Here is a 21,279-nt window from a genome sequence, read left to right as displayed (position 1 = left end):
TTTAGGCATAGCATCAAGTTCAATTTGCCCCTCTATCTTAGATAGTTGCTGGATAATTCCATACGGGCAATTCAAAAAGACCCGAATCATGACCATGTGTTCCATGAGGGCTTAATGGTACTCATAATGAATTTACTAAAATCAAAGAGGGCAAAAAAACCTAGACATAGGTTGAAGGTGGTTGAGTATGATATCAAGGGTAGTGTCCTAGAGAAAGGCTATGATTCAGGTACTAGGGATGAGGTGGAGGGGGGTAGTGAAAGTTTTAAAGGGGGTATTGGTTGCAGTTCTCAGAAGAAGAATAAGAAAGCTAAGGGGAGTTATTTTGACAAATATAGTAATTTTGATGAGGGGCTCTTAGAAGAAAAGAAGTGGAAGAAAGGGTTCGAGGAATAGGGGCTAGAATGAGGATAGGGTTTTGGTTCCCTTAGATGAGGAAATTTTTATCCATAGATTAGAAAGGAAAATAAAAATTACAATGGTTTAGGAGAATGGAGTTGAGAATTCCCCCAAGAATATGGCTCTGGAATAAGTGAATTATGGTGAGAAGGATCAATCCCCTAATAATAACATGAATGACGAGGAGATGGGTGTTAAAAAAGGGCTTATGGGTAATCCTAGGACCATTCTAAAGGAAATTATTAATCTAAAACAAAAAATGTACATTATTTCTAAGGATTTTGAGAAAATTAATAAGACAATTAGAGGGGAATGTACATTGGGTCAACATATTGACCGACTTTCGAAAGTAATTGGTAATGCTGAAGAGGTGAAAAATTTAATGAAAAAGGTCCCAATGGTTGAAGATAAAAATAGGGTCTTGGAGAGAGCTAATACTAATTTTCAAAAGAGACTGGAAAGTCTGAAGACTAGAATGGGTGATATTGAAAAAATGATTAAGAAGATGGCTAATTAGAACACTAATATTTTTAAAATAGTGATGGATAATGTTAGAAGTCTTATGAAAAAGGTTGAGCAGGATAAAGGGCATGATTTACCTACTATCATTGAGAACTAGGGACCAACTAAGTGCATAAGGGCTCATTCCAAGAAGGTTGGTGATGTCAATAGAATGGGGGAAATGAAGGCTACTATGGAGAACATGCACATTCTGGTGGATCAAGCTACTGACCTGCTACAAAGTGAGTAGTTGTCCAAGTGATGGCTTTTTGTTGTCCTTTTTCTATATTTTTCAGCTTTGTTTATGGTTGGCCTCCTATTTTTTATATGTATTTGATCTCTATGAAGCCTTCAATCTGCGTACTATGTTGTTAGACTTTCTATGTTTCATCTTAGACTTTGCTTGTCCTACTGTTATAATTTCTTAATACTTTGTTAAAGGTTTTGTGTCCTTTAAAACCTATTTTTACTTAATCAAAAATATTGGGTATGAGATTGAATCTGGTCACATTTCACTAGTACAAAGCAATGTGTAAAATAATAATCCCCTGAAAAAACTTTCTTTGGAGTCATTTTGGTGATCATCCACAACAAAGAGGGAAGGAAAATTATCAACATAATTAGGGAAAATAAATTTAAAAGATCTAGCAATATCACACCAAATTTCTTTTTTATCCATCACATAATGAGGAAAATAAATTAATTTAATGCTTTCTGAGAAATCATGGAAATGACTCAATCAATTGAAATTTGAATAAACCATAAACCTAATAAAAAAGATGACTTCCCAAGGGGTCCAATAACAATCAACCTATGTTGCTAATATCATCAAGGTTAAGAGGTCAAGGCTCTTTCATCTAGTAGTTTGTCTAAAAAAATCAATTTGGTTGACAATATATTACAAGACAAGACAAAGTAATTTCTAATAAACAAAAATTTAAGCATATATTTTACATTATAAATAATTTACAAAATAAAAGTCCACAGATGTTTATTTTTTCAATCCATATTATTTTCTTTCAGAAATTCAAGTAATAACCTATTTGGAACTATTCCATTCAAATTTCATCCTTTTACTTCGAGCACATTGAAAAATAAATATGTTGAACTACAATTTATACTACAATTGCAATGAATTAATTATTTTTTGTGTCAAGGAAATGGGTTTGTTAAGCCCATAAGAATGGCTTTTGCCTTCACAAAGATGTTAATAGAAACTGCAGCAGATTGCTATATACCTAAATTTATGCTTGGATATCTCTTTTGTCATGTTTTTTCAATTGTAAGTTATTCAAGATTTAAACTTTTTACAAGTATGATTGATCATTTTTGAGGGATAGACGGGTTGATGTACTATAAACAATGCAAGTGAACATTGAATATGGTTTCCATTATCGTCTCATTAAAATATCTTCCATGACTAATGTTACAATTTAATACTTGAAAAAGTCTTTAACACAAAAATATCTGAGTCACAGATCACATATTTGACTTATGTGGGTAAATTATAGGACAAAAATACACAATATTCTCACAGTTTAAGATGTTTTGGGATGTAATTGTGTAATGGTTTTTAATCAACAGTGAAGGGTGATAATTATCTTATCCACATTTTCTTTTGAATATATCTATTTTCAACTAACATCACTATAATCAGGACCAATGTTCATAATTCCCTCTATGAAAGACTAGTGAATGATATATTGGTGAGAGAAATAACAGTAACAATAATTTTGATATTGTTTTTTATAAGATAAATAGGCATCACAAATAAAATAGTACACATCAGCCACACAACCAGGTTTTGAAGGGTGCCTAAAACCCAATTTGTGACAACAAAAGAGAATCAAGTCACCAAAAAGAAGGTGACCATAGTGTCAAAAAATAAAACAAGACAATAATAGCCATAAAAATAGGTTTTTATTAGGCTCCTAAAACCCCAAAATGAAACACACTGCCAAGAGCAAAAGGCCAAAAGAGTGAGGGGACAACTGGCCAAAAGCTAGGACTCAAACTTTCCCTTTTGAGCCCTTCTTGTTAGACCTGAATGCCATGTCAAAAGGGGGAGTGGGTGGCTTTACCTTTTTCCCTTTTACTGTAGTCCATCCATCCTCCACCAAACTAGCAACCTTCTACCACTGAAAATCAACACCATCACAACTAGAACCTAAAACCTCTGAGGCCATGGAAAAGGACGAAGAAGAGGAAGTGATAGTAGAGACCTAAGAAAGAACAATGACACGTGGCAAAGGTACCATAGGAGGAACTGCCTTGGAAACACCAGAAGAAAGACCAACAACTATAACTAAGGGAGCTAAAAGTGGATCCATAAACAGAGATAGGAGCAAAGTCCAATATAGAAATCACAAAATCTAGAGACAGACCTATTGTCACTATTGAAGGAGCCAAAGGAGGGGACAAAAAAGAAACAGAAGCAGAATCCACCACAGAAATAGGGACAGTAGAAGGAAAACTAGGAATAGGAACAGAAACCAAAGACTGGTCAATAGTCACCATGGAAGGGGTTGAAGGAGGAACCTTCTTCAAGATGCCAAGAGAAGAAATAATCTAAGAAGAGTTCTCAGTAGCCTTCTCATATGTGTAGTGGTCTTCTAAGACCCCCTTCCACCAAGAAGGGGACAATTTTGGTCTAGATTTACCTGAAGAGAACCTAGTAGCCAGATGACCTATCAAGTGGCAATTCCTCCAGTGAAAGGGGACACCCTCATAGTGTAGAAGAATATTCCAAGAACCAAGAAGAGAATCCACCAAAATCATATTTGGGGGTCCCTTAGAAATATCGATCTCAATAAGAATGTGAGCAAATGTTGACTGATACAAGCCGATTATATCTGAATTGAATTTCAAGAAGTCTCCAAGCACATTCCCCACGTCCACTAGGGAAGGTTCAATAACATTACCCACAGAGGGATCTTACTAAAAGTTTTAGTCAAAGGTTTGAAATCCTTGTGCCAAATTTTTTCCATCAAGGGAAACTTCCCATCCCAAGAGAAATTATTGCTAAGAAAGGCATTTCTATCATGTGTAGTATCAAATTTCACAACAAAATAACCCCTTGCCATAGGGTAAATCTAGGAACTCTTCAAAATGAATGGTTCCCAAACACAAGATATCTATGCATAAAAATATGAAAGAGAGGGCCAAAAACCCTTAAAGTGAAAGATAGCAATAGAAACCGTGAAATCATCAAAATTAATAGAAATCTTGTCAACTATAGAAGAATTTAGATAAAGCCTTTTTGGGTTACATACCACAACTGGCATAGCAACATGAAACCTTGAATGCACAGTATCATGAAACCTTGGCTGCACAGTCTGACCACCAATACCAACCTCAAATGTAGGCACATCAACATAAGAAATGGATGAACCACCCACAACTCCAAGAAAAACCCTAGCCTTAAAAATAGAAGCAGAAGCAACCATCATAAAGCTAGACATGGGAGAAGAAGCCGAAGCTAGACGTAGGAGACAAAATAGGATGGGCTGGGCAAAAAGCCAGATGGGAAGTTGAATATAGACACAGGAGAAAGAACAGAACTCAGGCCCAAGCCAAGCCCAGGTGTAGAAGCTAAGTTTGAAGTCAAAGCTAGGCATAGGAGCCAGGTGTAGTAAATGAAATGAAGCCAAGGGCCAAAGTCAAAGCCAAAGCCTAGTGCAGGGAGCCAGGTTGGAAGAAAATACAAAACATATTAGCTTAAAAGAAGGAATCTAGAATGAAGCCAGGGGCAGAAGCCGATGTCAAAGCCAAGCATAGGAGCTTGGTCAAAACTAGGGGCTGAAACCGAAGCCAAAGCCAGGCATAGGGAGCCAGGCGGGAAGAAAAATTCATAAACAATAACTATGATATTGTTATCATGATTTAATTGTGTGATTTTTCGAGTCAAACTCATTGACCCATATTTAATGAGTAGTGATTCAACATGAATCCATCTCTCATGAGAATAAACGGAACACTTAAAACTTATTGGATATAATAATAATAACAATAATAACAATGATAATAATGATGATAAGACAACTTTAACAATGATAATAATGATGATAAGACAACTTTAACAATGATAATAGTGATGATAAGACAACTTTATTACAAGAATTGTGAAAGCTATTTATCGAAGGATTGATTGATACAATGTAGATGCAAAAGGCAAATAATTTGTTTGAGATTTATGTGGACCTAAGATAAATTGCCATAAACAATAATTAACTTTTGGAGGACAATAAATATATGTTTACCATCTTTAGTGATTTTTTACCTTTGTAATTGTATTACTGGCTTAAATAGTTAAAACTTTATTCGAATATAAGGTTGTCTAATGTAATGATTATTTAAATAAGTATTTTAACATGGAATTTTTTATATAACTTAGCTATATTTGATGATTTTGGTTTTTTTATTTAGATATGTAGAGATTGTAGAATTGATTTTAAAATAATATGTGAAGGATATTTTATAAAAATGGGGAAGGCAAACTGCAATTTTTTTTGTCTATATTTTGTGTACATATGAAGTAGGCATTAAAAAAGTGTAGAGAATTGTAGTGTAAGGTTTGAATTTGGTTGAAGTGACTCCATTATGATAAAAAATAGGCTATCCTTTTAATTCTTAGTCAAAACTAGATATCTTTTGTGAAACAAAGTATTTTAAAAAATCATAATCAACATAGAAAAATAACATATATAAATATTATAAAGGAACAATTAAAATTAGTGACTTATTGAAAGTCACATGTGAAGTGATATATGTTGCCTTTTATATCCTTGCATTAGAGAATAACAACTATCCATAAAATAAGATTTATGATTGTCACAATAAAATGTCTTTCAATAGTACACTATTACAAAAACATAATTTTCTTTGTTGTTTCTCTTTTAGTAAGACTTTTGTAAATGACCACTGCATTATTTTATTGTATCCTTGTCTCATATAGTACCTAGACATACATCTTTCCTATTTCTCATTGATTCCTCCTTTTTCCCAGGATGAATGTACCTGTCATTAGTTTTCTTGTTTACTCTTTAAGTAATGCACTCTTACACCTAATTATTTACACACTCTCCACTTATCTAATCACTAACAAATGATAAAATAGGAAACCTAGGTAAATTTATTTCTTAATTGGAGGTTAGGGTTTTTGCCCACACTTATCCTCCTTAGAAAACTTGTATCATGTAATATGATATGACTTGAAATGTAAGCAATAGATTATTAATTCTCCCTTAAAATATAATATATATTTAATATTAGTAGGCTTTCTTGTATCTAATATGTATCTGTAAAGTATTTCTCACATTTATAGTACTTGCATTGGATTAAATTCCACATGTACAATAGTTTTAGTGGACTAATTTCTATGTTTGTAGTAGTTTATGTAAAAAAAATTATGAGATCCATGTAAACAATTATGCATGCAACTATCAAACTTACAAAAAAAAAAAAATTCATGTCATTTTATTTGGTAAGGCAGTTCCACAACCTATTCTTTATCATGTGTAATTTTTTTAGTTAAATTGGGATATATATAAAATGCATGAAAAAAATAGAGTGGTGGTATTGATAATGCTATATAGTGAGGTATAGTTGTGAGGGCTAAGTGAAATAATAGTATGTAGTCTCTAATTTTGATGTTCACTTGGGTTTTCTACTATATAGGTTCCATATAGTTATATATAATTTGATTATAATATGATAGTTTATAGAAGTTTGTTCTACACTTGGGGTCATAAAGAATCTATTTCACTATACATATGGTTGATCTATGCTTACTATAACTATCTCATTTATTTTTTCTACTAAGATGGAATGAATAATATCCATTTCATGCTCTTTTTATATGTGTTTTTATATCCATGATTTTAACCCCCTAGGCAGTAGGAGCATTCAAACACTCTATGCCCTTCTTCTCCACAATGAAAACATTTCCTACAGAAGCCTCCTCTTCTAGATCCTTGTCCTTTGCCTTTTCATCTTTGATTTCTATTTTTTCTGATCAAGGAAATGACTGGAAATATTTGTCCTTTTGTTCTGAGTGCTACTTCTAGCCTCATCCTTGTTCTTTTGATTATCATTACTGCCTCCATAAGATTGTCTACCAAATCTTACACTATGGCCTCTTCTATTATTCTTGTTGTCAAAGTTCATGCTCAATTTCTCCTCAACTCTTAGGGAAAATTGGTATGACTCGTTAATACTATTCATTCAAACTAGACTTAGCTTTTCCTAAATAATTGGCCTTAATCCATTAAGATAGCCAAAAAATTCCTTCTTATCCGATTCTATATGGCTAGTTCTAATGAGAACTCGGTAGAACTCTTTGGTATACTCTTGAACAGATTTTATTGCTTGCTTCAACCAATTTGTTTTCTTCAACAAATCAAGCTCATAATCCACAAGATCAAATTTTTGCTTCATTTTAGCTATCATTTGTTCCCATCTAGTGATTTTGTCCTTTCCCTTTCTAGTTTGCTCCAAATGATCCCCCTACCACCAGATCTTCACATGTCCCTTTAGTTTTGCCTGTGCAAACTTGACCCTATCAGGATCCTCAATATCTTCACACTCAAAGTACTCTGCCAATTCATTGATCCAATCAATCACCTTCTCTAGGTTAAGATTTTCTAAAAATGTAGGAACTTCAAACCTAGGTCTTTTTTAAATCCTAGAGACGGCCCTAAAAGGCCCTCTTCCATTGTGTTTAGAACTGCCTTTTCTTTGATTCTTCTACTTTGTACTCATCCTCACTTTCATCTCTTATGGGAAGATTTATTGCTCTGTACATTTGTTCTTCCAATACCTACAACTCTTCTACCATGCCTTCGTTATGGAGGCATTTTCATACTTTCATTGAAACCCTAGCGTAAATTGCATCACAATCAGTGACCTACCTATATGCTTAGCCAAAACCATGGTCTAGGCATGAACTGTCTTATAGTCGATGATCTTTCCAAACACTCAAGAAACCTAGGTTTGATACCACTTAATGAAGGGTGTTCCCCTCAAAACTATAAACTCTTAACAGAAACAAAGAAATAGAAAAAAATGTGAGGATAAAACATGGACCTCTTATTTGAATCACAACTTTGGAATTATAGAATTCACAAGTACAATATGCTAACCCACATGGGTACCTTCATTATAGTTTCATACAAGATTAAGCTTTGAACTACCACCCAAAGTTGCCCTAGACCATGTTTGAGCCTTTCTTAAATGGGAAATTTTATGCTACTCAGGAAGGTTCTAGATGCTCAAACTTAATACCTAGGGCTGAAAGACTCTAATAAATCATATAGAGTCAGCTAAATACATCTTTGACAAATTGTTTTAGAAATTTTGGCAGCCCAACTTCTGAAGGACATAACTCTCAAAGCGTTTCTTTGATGGGCTATTATAACCACTTTTTGGAAATGCTAGCTCCTGATCTACATAATCAAAACTATGTAAGTGCCTTTTGTCAAGTTTTCGGTCCTCATCCATTCACTCTAAGGCCTCTTGAAGATTTTCTACAAATTTTTCCACCAAAAACATGTAATAACTTCTCTAATATGTAAGCTTGAGCAATGAGATTTTTATAGTAGGCTTAGAACTCTAAAATAAACCTTCATGTACAAAATGAAAATATTCTGAGCTTGTATGAAAAACTTCCTAAAAATAGCAAGTTCCCAAAAAAGTAACTAGCCTATCTACTACTCCTTACTAAAATAGAAAAAACTAAATAAAAATATTTTTGGGTGATGCAAGATTTCTCTTACACATAGGATACTTTTGCATCAATCTTAGACATCAAAGTCTACATACTAGAAAAGGTCATTGAGAATTTGAACTTGTTATAGAACTTGCATTTGAAAAATTCAAGTCTACAAAGTAGACATTGAGGAAATCCTTGAAGATAAGAAAAGAGATAGAAATTCAAAAGGGTGACACAATACAAGGAATAAATCATTAAAGAACTACTTGATAAAGGAAGATTTAGTGAATCTGATGTATCAATAGGAAGAACTATCAGATAGAAACAATACTTTGAATGAATAAGTCAGAGGACTAAAAAGTAAACATGAGATGCACTTAGTAAGGCTATGTGAAGTGATGGAACAAAAAAAGAAAGATAAAGAAGAGAAGGCAATGAATGATGAGGATAAGAGAAAAATGGCTACAAGACTTGATGAGAGGATCAATGAAGTATAAACCCATAATCAACTTCACAATGTTAATCAGTTACTTATTGGAAATCATGAGACTAGAAGAAAGGAGTTGGAAATCACAAATTTGAAATATGAGAATGATAGATTGGTGAATGAGTTGATAGCTAAAAAGAATCCATGAGATCACTTAATGAATATGTGAATGGACCAAGAAAACCTCATAACACTTTTGGACTAGGCTATGCCAGGATCCTATTTGGTGTTGATCAAGAAGAACAAAGGAATGAGAATGTAAAGTCAAAAAAAAAAAATTCCTACTCGATATCATTGTGGAAAAGTATGACATACAATAAAAATCTATAGGATAAAAATTGCTAATTCAAACCCTAAACTAAATTCCATGGAAATTTCTTTAATTGCAACAAGTATAGACACCAAGAACATGTGTGAAATTATAGGTTAGTAAAGGATCTAGATTTGAAAGGTCCTATTATACATGCCAAAAGTATGGTCACAAGGGACAAGATTGATGATCTAATGATAAACTTAATTGGATACTTAAGAATCAAGTGAGTGCACCTAGACAAAAAAATACTATAGATTGGGATTACAACAATTGGATCACTTGTTATTTTTGTGGAAACAATGAAAATATTGCAGCCAACCATGTGAAAGTACATTTTAGATGTAAGAATTGGAAATTTTTTTCTCTAGTTTGTTTTCATTATTAGAAGGTTGGTCATCTAAGAAGAGAATTTAGAAACCATGCATTAACACATAATGATGAATTAAATAGTGGAAAGGAAAAAGTTAATGTAGAGGAAGTGAAAACCAAGATGAATCAAACTAGAAGATGAAAATTGATAAGGGTAATAATGCTAATGGTGAACCCGTGATCACCAAATCCAATGGATTAGGTGATTTCCCCACCTCAAACTAAATGATAAGGTATGTATGGAACTATGTTTCAAATTTATGAATCATAAATGAGTTCCTAAGATTGTATTCATATAAGTCCAAACTAGCATGATAGATGATGTACAAGGATAAGTCTAAGGTTTAAAAGGTAAAATGATTTATGGTGCCAAGTTGAAAATATGGTAAAGATTGAGTGCCACTTTTAGAGTCTGGTCAATATGGATTGAGTTGTGGTATTGACAAAGATTTTTATATCTAAAGTTGCTAAAGATTTAGTGGATGTTGTCAATATCTTCAGTGAGTTGTGAGTAGTTGTCAATAGTAGAGTTGAGACCAAGTTGTGAAGGTTGTTTGCATGTTAAACACTAATCTAAATAAATGGAATCAACTACATTTGCAAAAAAAGAAGAAGAACATATTGAAGGGTAGTAAAGTTTAAATAGCTCAGAATGAAGTTTGCACCCCACCAAAATTTAATGCACATCCCAAAGTTGCATTAACTAGAGAGTCTTTTTTATCATTTTAAGTGATTCATCCAAGAACCATTATGGTTCATAGTGTCAAATCATGTTACATGTGTAATATTGGAGAGATCAAAGACTTTGTGTTGAGGAGTGTGTATAGAAGGTTTGTGAGAAAGATGGACATAAAGATGAACACACGATAGTAGCCAAGAAAGGGTTAATTCTTTCCCTAAATTTTGCAAAGGGTTTTAAGGTATAATGGATCAAGATTGTGTTGAGCCACATTCATGACATGAAATTCTAGTTAGAGAATGGACTAGTGAAAATCGTAAAGACTAGCATCCATCGTGTCACAAGATACCCCATTCTAGATGGAGTAAAGACTATTCATTCTCAATAGGGAGATGTAATTTGATGAAGGAGCATTCTTGGTTGGTTGGAAATCCTACATGTTGGGGTATTATAGATTTGGAGTTGGAGGGATCGATTAGTGAAGAGGTGGTACTTAGGAAATACTGAGTTGTTCATGGTTTCTATGTTAACCAAGTGACTCTGTCAATAAAGGCATTAAAAAATGCTTGGGGTTCTTGGAAGATAGTGTAAGTTCAATTTACTCTAGATTTTTGACAATAGTGTTTCCTGAGTTGGATCGGTCAATGGGGGAACTCAGTTATTCTTGGTGGAATGCTAATGCTTAGTGCTTTTTCCTAATACTCAGTTTGGTCTTCATCTCTATTGCGCCCAAGTTTTCTATGATCCAAATTTTGGCATTTAATTTGGGTTGTGAGTAGATAATGAATGTTGTAGCCAACTTGTGACTTATGAAAATATTTAATGTAATGGTTTATGTTTAATTTACAATTGGATAGGGCAACTTGTGGCATAGTTGGGTATTAATAGGGGTGTCTTGTGGAGTCTTAAATCATCTTATGAGATAATCATTGAGCTTGGAGAAGAGAATGAAGTGTAGGAGCCAATTTTAAGAAGGTCTAGTAATTGAGGCTCAAAAAACTAGGAGATTGCTTATTGGGCTTGCAAGAAGAAGTTGAGATTTCCTTGGGGTTTTCTATTAGGGTGTAGATCAAGCATAGCTAGGAGAAGTAGGATAGCTTGGCAAAATTGAAACCAAGTGTTGAAGATGAACCAAAACCTATTTATAAAAACTGAATGATGGGTAGAGGTGAGTTTTGTTGGAAGATTGGGAGATTGGTTTGATGATGGTATGTTACATTCATGATCAAGTTTGTCATTTATGTCAAAAAAACATGTTTGATGTCTTCCATGCTATATAAAAATAATAATAGTAGAAATATTAAGTTGGTACGGATAGCTAGTTTAGCATGATCGCCACTAAAGATTATGGTAGATACTTCTAAGTATCTGGTATATGCAGTTAATGTTGGGACCATAAAGGATAAGTCTAGTAGAAGTTATATAAGTTTTGGTGATGTCTATTTTGAGATAGAGTTTGTATAGGCATGTTTTTGTAAACTTGTAATATCTCTTAGTAGATTTGATATCTTGAGGATTGAGGTTGAGGATTATGTGGCTAAGCTCGCTTGTCATAATATTATGTTTATAGAAAGTTATTCAAGTTGAAAGGTGGAAGATTAAGATTTTCACTAAGTGTAATGTGTTCTTAATGAGGTCCTATAATAATTAATTGAGAAGTTCTAACAATTGACTCAAAAATGGTTTTATGGATGTGGGATAAAGGAAGGACATTTTCCTTTATTATGGTATGTGTTGATATGGATGAATGTGCATTGTGAATGTTTGGAAAGTTGCAGAGAGTATGGAATGTGAAGTTGAGTAGAGTAGTGTGGAAGTGAAGGAAACTTCATTAACAGGGTTTTTCTTAGTGATCCAAGGTCTGATATTTGGATCTAAAGTCTGTGACCTGGTCTACAATGTCTGATAGTGATTGGTCTAGTTGACAGGACAAAGTAAAGTACATAGAAAAGAAGGAGATACTAGTAAATTACTTGTTTTTGCAGTGAGCTCTTATTGTAGTTAAAATTGCACATTTGGGTAGTGGACTCTTCTTGCATATATTGTATCACAACTCCAGATAGGGTTGGCACAACTACTAATAGAGTTGGAATATCCTAACAAGGATTCAAAGTCTCCTAACAGGGACGCATTGTACTAAATATTGTTATAGAATATTAATAGGGTCCATCTTCTAACAAGGAATATTTACATCTGGGGTTTTAACTTAGATCAAGGGTTTTCCTAGTCAATATATCTAGTGTAATTGTCTATGTGCATCTTTGTATGGTAATTGTTTACTTTGGTTGAATGGTTGAGTTTGTTTAAGAAAGATAAATGTTTTAATTGTCAGATAACTAATTCACCTCCCCTCTCAATTATCTTGGTGGACTATTAATTCTAAAAAATTTAAGGGTGCTTTTTAAAGATGTGGTGAAATAGGAAAAAAATCTCATGAATTTCCTAAGGTTGGTGATAGAAAATCCACTCTTGTGAATGAGGTTGAACATGATGACATTAAATTTGAGAAACAAGAGAGTTTGCTAGATAAACGAGTATAGATTGGTCAAAGGACACTAGAATCTTATTAGAGGTATAGTTTGTTCAGGGCTTTTTGTAAGTCTAGTGGTAAACTAATGAAGGGTGCTCCCCCTGATACCATAAACCATAATAAACAATAAAGAAACAACAATAGATGTGAGAACAAAATATTGACTTCATATTTGTGCCACAAATGTGGAATTACAAAATTCATAAGCACAATATACTAACCCACATGGGTGCCTTCATTATAATAATCTACAAGACAAGTTGGCAAAGAAGGTTCTAGATGCTCAAACTTAATACCTAGGGCTGATAGACCCTAATAATATATATGGAGTCAGATAAATACATCTTAGACAAATTATTTTATATATTTTAGCAGCCCAACTTTGGAAGGCCATAACTCTCAAATTGTTCCACCAATTGGCTAATATAACCACTTTTAAGAAATGCTAGCTCCTAATCTGTAGGCTTAGAATCACATAAGCACCCTTCTATTGAGTTTTTGGATCTCATCTGGGCACTCTAAGGCCTCCAATAGTGAGCCTAAATATTTTTCTCCAAAATTTTAAACCAAAAATCCATAATAACTTCTTCGATACTTAAGTTGGAGCAATGAGATTTTTATGGTAGGCTCATAACTCTAAAGTGAACCTTGCTTTAGAAAATGACAACATTCTAAGCTCATATGACAAGCTTGCTAAAAATAGAAAGTTACCATAAATAGTAACAACCTTGTCTACTAGTCCCCTAAACACTCTAGGTAATTTGAGAAGTGACTCTATCATGTCTCAAGTGTTTAGAGGAAAACCAAGATGGTTAACTTTGTCCCTCGCTAGCAATGATGAATCCTCCACTAGCCTCCCTTTCCATTTGACTAGATATTCATCATAAGTTCTGTTCTTTGTACCTTTTTCAGAATGACTATCCAGTATCTCCTCAATCTCATTTGTAGTTGAACTAGCTACTCAAATACTCCAATTTTATTCTACAACTTAATCATCATCACCTCCTTCATAATACTCTATAAAATATGAAATTTTAAATACTAGTGAATTATTCAATTTAGAAAGTGACTAAACTACTATTCACCACTTCTATTTGTCCATCATTCTGTGGATAATGCAATGAACTGATCTTCAAATCTATCTTCAATTTCTTCCACAATCTATGCTAAAAATACTCAACTAATTTGGTGTCTTGATCTGAAACTATACTCTTTGGTAGACCATGTAGTCTCACCACTTCTCTAAAAAATAACTCTACTACATAAACATCATCACTAGTCTTCTTGCAAGGAATAAAATGTGCCATCTTTGAAAACTTGTCAACCACCACAAAAATAGAATCATGCCCATGTTGTGTCTTCGGTAATCCAAGAACAAAATCAATGTTTCCATCCTCCCATGGCTTCTCTAGTATAGGTAATGGCTAATACAACCCTATATTCTACTTCACTCCTTCTACCATCTTATATACTTTGTAACTTTGTACAAACTTCTTAAAATCTTGTTGCAACTGTAGCTAGTAATAATTCTCAACAACCAATGATATGGTTTTATCTTTGCAAAAATGTCCAACCAATCCTCCACTATCCTTCCCTTTGATTAGATTATCTCTCATTGAACCTCTAGGAATGCACAACTTACTTCCTTTGAACAACATATTATCCTAGATAATGAAATCCAACCACTTTGTCTTGTCAAGTGTAACAAGTTGTGTACAAGCCTTTGTTGCTTCACCAAAATTAGGATCATTTGGATACTATGTATTGAGTTCCTTGGACCCAACCACTTCTATATGTATTTATATCAACAAAATTTGTCTTCTACTAAGAGCATCTATAACATTGTTAGACTTCCCACTACTATGTTTCAAAACAAACTTAGAAATCTACAAAAACTTAACCCACTTCAAATGCCTTTGATTTAATTTTCCTTGACTATTCAAATATACAAAGCTTGTTGATCAATATACAAAACAAAATCCTTAGGAAGAAGATAGTGTCTCCACTTCTTCAATGCTTGAACTATACCATAAAATTCTTAAACATAAACAAAATATTTTCTTTTTGCATTATTCAACTTCTCACCAAAATAAGCAACAGGTCTACCTTCTTGGCCCAAAAAAACTCCTATTGCAATACCACTAGCATCATAGTCTACTTGATACACCTTTTTAAAATTAGGATGTGCTAAAATAGGCTTCTTAATAACTTTCCATTTCAATAGATTAAAACTTTTATCTGCTCCTATAGTTCACTTAAATTCCTTCCTATCCCATCTCATTGTTTCTATTAAGGGTCCACAAATACTATTGAAACCTGTTATGAACTTTCTATAAAAAATAGCTAGTCCATGAAAAGATCTTACCTCTATCACACTCCTTGGGTTAGACCATTCAAGGATAGTCTTCACTTTCTTAGGGTTCATTTTTAAGGCTTTTTCTGAGACTACAAATCCCAAGTACACCAACTCCTTTATAAAACTACACTTCTTTAGGTTTATTAGCAACTTTTCTTCCCTCAACTTATCAAACACCTTGCAAATATGAATCAAATGCTCCTCCAATGTTTTACTAAAGATCAATATATCATCTAGGTAAATAGTGAAAAACTTACCTAGAAAATCCTTTAGTACCTCATTCATGAGCCACATGAAAGTGCTCAATACATTGGTTAGCCCAAAATGCATGACTAACCACTCATACAATCTTTCTTTGGTCTTGAAAGCAGTCTTCCACTCATCACCTTCTCTGATATGAATTTGATGGTATCCACTCTTCAAATCTATCTTTGTGAAATACTTAGCTCCACTCAAACAAACCATAATATTATTTATCCTTAGCAAAAGAAATTTGTACTTGATTGTGATCTTGTTGATAGTGCAAGAATCGATACACATCCTCCATTCTCCTTTCTTCTTTTGTTCTAATACAACTAGTATAGCACATGGAATCACACTCTCTCAAATCAAACCCTTTTGTAACAACTCACAAACTTTCCTCTTCAACTCTACACTTTCTATTGGTGTCATTATATGGGCTACCTTGTTTGGAAAATTGGCTCCTAGAACCAAATCCATTTGGTGACTGATCTTCCTCATTGGGGGCAGTCCATCAAGTACCTAATCTAATACAATATCAAAGAATTCTCCAAACATATCTGCAACTTTTACATGTACCTTCTCTACTTCTTCTTTACTATCCCCATGGAATTGTAGAAAAAAACATATACTCACTCTTCATACCTTTGAGAAACTCTTTTCCTTGCACAAAATATATTCTAGGAGTACTACATACCTTTTATTCTTTCTCCTTCAATGGCTTCAACTTATGTTTCAGTCCATCCTTGGTCAGAGTGTAGGTATTTGCACTAATACATTTGGTACCAAATTGCAATGGCAGTGCCCTTGCAATTTGGTACCAAATGTATTAGTGTTGGTTTCCCATTATGTACATCATGTTTGTCAAACTGCCATAACCTACCTAGCAACATATGACATATGGCCATAGGTACAATATCGCATAGTACCACATATTGGTAGCTTCTAATCTTGAACTTACTTGAGCACTGCTCATTGACCATGACCTTGTAGTTATCTTACACCAAAGAAATATGGTATGGATGTGGGTATTTTTGCCTCTTCAACTTCAACATGGTGACCATCATTTCTAACACCATATTGTTAGTACTTCTACCATCAATGATCACATCACACCACTTATCTTTAAATTTGCACCTTGTGCAAAACAAGCTCCTTCTTTGATCAGCTCCATTCTCACCACTCAGTAGGACTCTTCTCTTAACTAGGAATTGTCATCTTTCAACATCTTTAGAATGTGATGATATAGCATCTTCATCAACATGTGAAACTCTAACCTAGCCTTGTGTTCTTTGATCTATCCTTCCTTGGCATTGGGTACATTCAAATGCTCTATGCCTTTCTTCTCTATAGTGAAAAATCATCTAGATCCTTGTCCTCTACCCCTTCCTCTTTGATCGAGATATTTCTATGATAATATAAATTTCCCCTCTAGTTGTGACTAATACTTCTAGCCTCATCCTTGTTCTTCTGATTATCATTATGACCTCTATAAGATCATTTGCCAGATCTTCCATCATGACCTCTTCCACTCTTCTTGTTATCAAATTTCTTGCTTAATTTCTCCTCAACTCTTAGGGAAAATTGGTATGCCTTCTCAATACTGGTCACTCAAACAAGACTCATCTCATCCTATATGCTTGGTCATAACCCATTAAGATAACATGGAAATTTCTCCTTATCAGATCTTGCATGGCCAATTCTAATGAGAACTTGGTAGAACTCTTTAGTATACTCTTGAATAGATTTTCTTGCTTGCTTCAGCCCTTGTGTTTTCTTCAATACATCAAGCTCATAATCTACAACATTAAATTGTTACATTAGTTTAGCTACAATTTGAGCCCATCTAGGTTTTTTTTCCTTTCCCTTTCTATTTCACTCCAATTGAACCTCTTGCCACTAGATCTTTGCTTTTTCCTATGGTTTTGCCTTCGTAGACCCTATCAAGATCATCAATATCTTCATACTCAAAGTACTCCTATAGTTTATTGATCCAATCAATTAGCTCCTCTGGGTTAAGATTTTCCAAAAATTTGGAAACTTCAAACCTAGGTCATTTTCCAATCTTTTAGATGGCCTTAATAAACCTTTCTTCCTTTATGTTTAGAGCTACCTTTGCTTTGACATTTTTGTCAATTTAATCCTCATCCTTGCTTTCATTTCTTATAGGAAGATTTATTCCTCTATGCATTTTTTCTTTCAAAACTTACATTTTTCTTTGGAGGGTTCTAAAACCCTTGGGTGTGACATGTACAACTCTTCTACCATGCTCTCTTCATGGAGGCATTTTCATGCTTCCACTAAAACCCTAGTACAAATCACCTCACAATCGGTTATCTATCTACATGCATATCCCAAACCATAGTCCTTGTGTGAATTTCCTTAGAATTGGCGATCTATCCAAACACTCAACAACTCAAACTCTAATACCACTTGATGAAGGGTGCTCCCCTTGATACTAGAAAACATAATAAAAATAAAGAAATAACAACAAATGTGAGAACAAAATATGGACTTCTTATTGCCATAGCAAATGTGAAATGATAGAATTCACAATTACAATAAGCTAACCCACATGGGTGCCTTCATTACAATAATTTCCAAGACAAGCTACAAACTATCACCTAGAGCTATCCTAAACAATGTTCGAGCCTTTGTTAAATAGGCAATTCTATGCGACCCGGTAAGTTTCTAGATGCTCAAACTTAATACCTAGGGCTAACAGACCCTAAGAATATATATAGAGTTGGCTAAATAAATTTTTGAAAAATTATTTTAGAAATTTAGATAGCCCAACTTTAGAAGGCCATAACTCTCGAACCATTACTCTGATTGGCTATTAGATGGGTATGTCAAAGATCATGGTCTGCCAAAAAATGGCAATCTAAAAAATCTGTAGTTTTGAAATATCTCAAACCATTTCAAAATCTATTCCAATTTTTTTTCCCACTCACCCTGATACTAAATGAAAACAATTAATATCTTTACAAGGTGTACTATATCTTATGATACCAAACCTATATGGCCAAATTTAAAAACATCCTAAAGTTGTTCTTTTGGCTTGTTTTTATGTGATTTTTACTTCAAACATGTAGCCGACGACTCTTTTTTTCACCAAAATTTGATGAAATGAAAAGGGTTTCTTAAGAATGTTCTTATCATTCCATAAATGTAAGGTTTGTGAAATAATGAGTTTAGTACGTAATTATTACTTATTTTCTAATGGAGTTACGTATAAAATATTGACTGACACACCACTTGAAAATCAACTATAACTTTCAAATGGTACAACATTTTTTAAATCCAAAAGATGCATCACATTCAATGTTTCTTCTACTATAAGGAAAAAAATGAAAAAAATGAATTTTGCAGAGTTTTGAATTAGTTAAGGTGGTCAGATACGAGAGTCCTTTAATTCCAAAAATACTAAAGTCAAAAATTAATTAATTATTATTTATTTACAATAAAAATACCCAACAATATTTGTCACATCCATGCATGAGTCTACTACTTATATCTAGAATATTATTGAAATATATTATCATTTGATTTTGATTAAGGTGGTTAGACATATGTCCACTTCTCACTTTTATTCTAAATTTTTTTTAATATTTCATTAAAATTCAAAATTTTGACCAATTAATTTTTTTTTTTTTTGAGATAAGTCCTAGTAGTTTAGAAACTATATTCAATTTACTCTAGATTTTTTCTCTCAAATTTTTGATATAAAGTTAATAACAAGTAGAAAATTGCACGTCACATTGACATAACACTAATTTTTTGACTTTTTATTGCCACTTAAGAGCATAGTTTGGTTGACCATGATCCTACACATACCCATACACAATTTTTGGAAATGCCAGCTCCTGATTTAGTTTTGGAGAAAATGTGTCAAAATAAAAGTTGTTAAATGAAGTTGTTGCACATTCTATTATTTTTACAAAATCAAGAAACAAATAAATCACGTGTGTGAAAAATCTTATTTTATTACTAATATAGAATTTTAATTTTTGAAAGCATTATTTAATAAATTTAAAAAGCCAATAAACTATTGTTATGAAACTTCTTAAATTTATTTTAAAAAAAACTTAACTAAAAATTCTTCAAATCCTATATTCTTAATCAATTGGGACTTTTTCCACACTTAATTTTTTTGATTTATGATGTTTTGATTTTATTAAATAATTTATTCTTCATAAACTAGAGATACATAATAAAATTATAAAGTATTAAAAAATATGTTTAATGTGTTTTAATGTTATATTTTCTTTTCTTTTCTTGAATGTTTAATCATGGCATAATAATAAATAAGATAAGATTTCATAAAATATTGAAACATGTGGCATTTATCTCATTTTTTCCCTAAATTTTTTAAAAATCTTTTAAGATTTAAGAACGTTTAGTTTTACTTTACAAATAAGATCTATCTAACTTGCAATTGCATGCTTTTGTTCATTCAACAAAAAGTCTATAGACTAAATCATTTTTTAGAGAACAAATAAATTAATAATAGTGCAAGGCACTCTAAGGTTTTTAATAGTGAGCCTAAAGATTTTTCTACAAATTCTTCTACCAAAAATCTACAATAACTTCTTTGATACTTAAGTTGGAGCAATGACATTTTTATGGTAGTCTTATAACTCTAAAATGAACCTTTTTGTAAGAAATGATAACATTCTGAGCTCATGTGATAAACTTACTAAAAATAGCAAGTTCCCATAAATAGTAACCACCCTATCTACTATTCCTTATTAGAATAGAAAATACTAAAGAAAAAATAAAAAAAAATCAATGATCCAAGATTGCTCTTCCATCCAGGATGCACCTACATCATAAAGTTTGCAAGGTGATTGTGGATGGTGGTTGTAAAAACATCCTTGCTGATGAGGAGATGGTTTAGGAACTTGGTTTGAGAAGAATGAGACATTCTTAGCCTTATAGGATTCTTTGGTTGTAAGGTGAGGGAGCAGTGCCTTGTTGATTTCCAAATTGGGCAATATAAGGATTAAGTGTTGTGTGATATTGTGGACATGAATAATTGTCATTTATTCCTTAGTAGACCTTGATACTATGATTCTAGGGCTATGCATTATAGTGTATAGAATGTGTTTATAATTGTGAAAGGTGTCAAGAAGCATTCCTTAATTCCTTTGTAGAATGAAGAGCTTAGTAGAATGAACTTTAGTATTAGTAGCTAAGTTGGGTTGAAGGATTCTAAGAAGGATAGAGATTAATGTGGAAGATAGACTTGTGGAAGACTAAGGATGTATTTGATGAAGTAGAATAAGTTTAAGGGAAATAGTGTACAAGTTGAGGACTTGGAGGATATGTATGTGAAAACACAATCAATGATTTATGTGTTGAATCCAATAAGATTAATGTGGAAGATAGACTTATAAGAATTTATGAGGATAGAGATTAATGTGGAAGATAGACTTGTGGAAGACTAAGGATGTATGTGATGAAGTAGAATAAGTTTAAGGGAAATAGAGTACAAGTTGAGGACTTGGAGGATATGTATGTGAAAAAACAATCAATGATTTATGTGTTGAATCCAATAAGATGCTCCTTCAGCTATTAAGAGCATCTTTTTGACTATCAAGTGTTTGATGTAGGAGCATCCTTGCTTGGCTACCAATCTTCCATGTTGGAGTATTGTGGCTTTGGATTTTGAGGACTAGGTCAATGAAGAGGTGA

The sequence above is a fragment of the Cupressus sempervirens genome, chromosome 9, assembly GCF_028749045.1.
Source record: "Cupressus sempervirens isolate cs-2001-9-10 chromosome 9, ASM2874904v1, whole genome shotgun sequence".
In the NCBI taxonomy this organism is placed as follows: domain Eukaryota; kingdom Viridiplantae; phylum Streptophyta; class Pinopsida; order Cupressales; family Cupressaceae; genus Cupressus; species Cupressus sempervirens.
Note: the sequence above shows the minus strand (reverse complement) of the source record.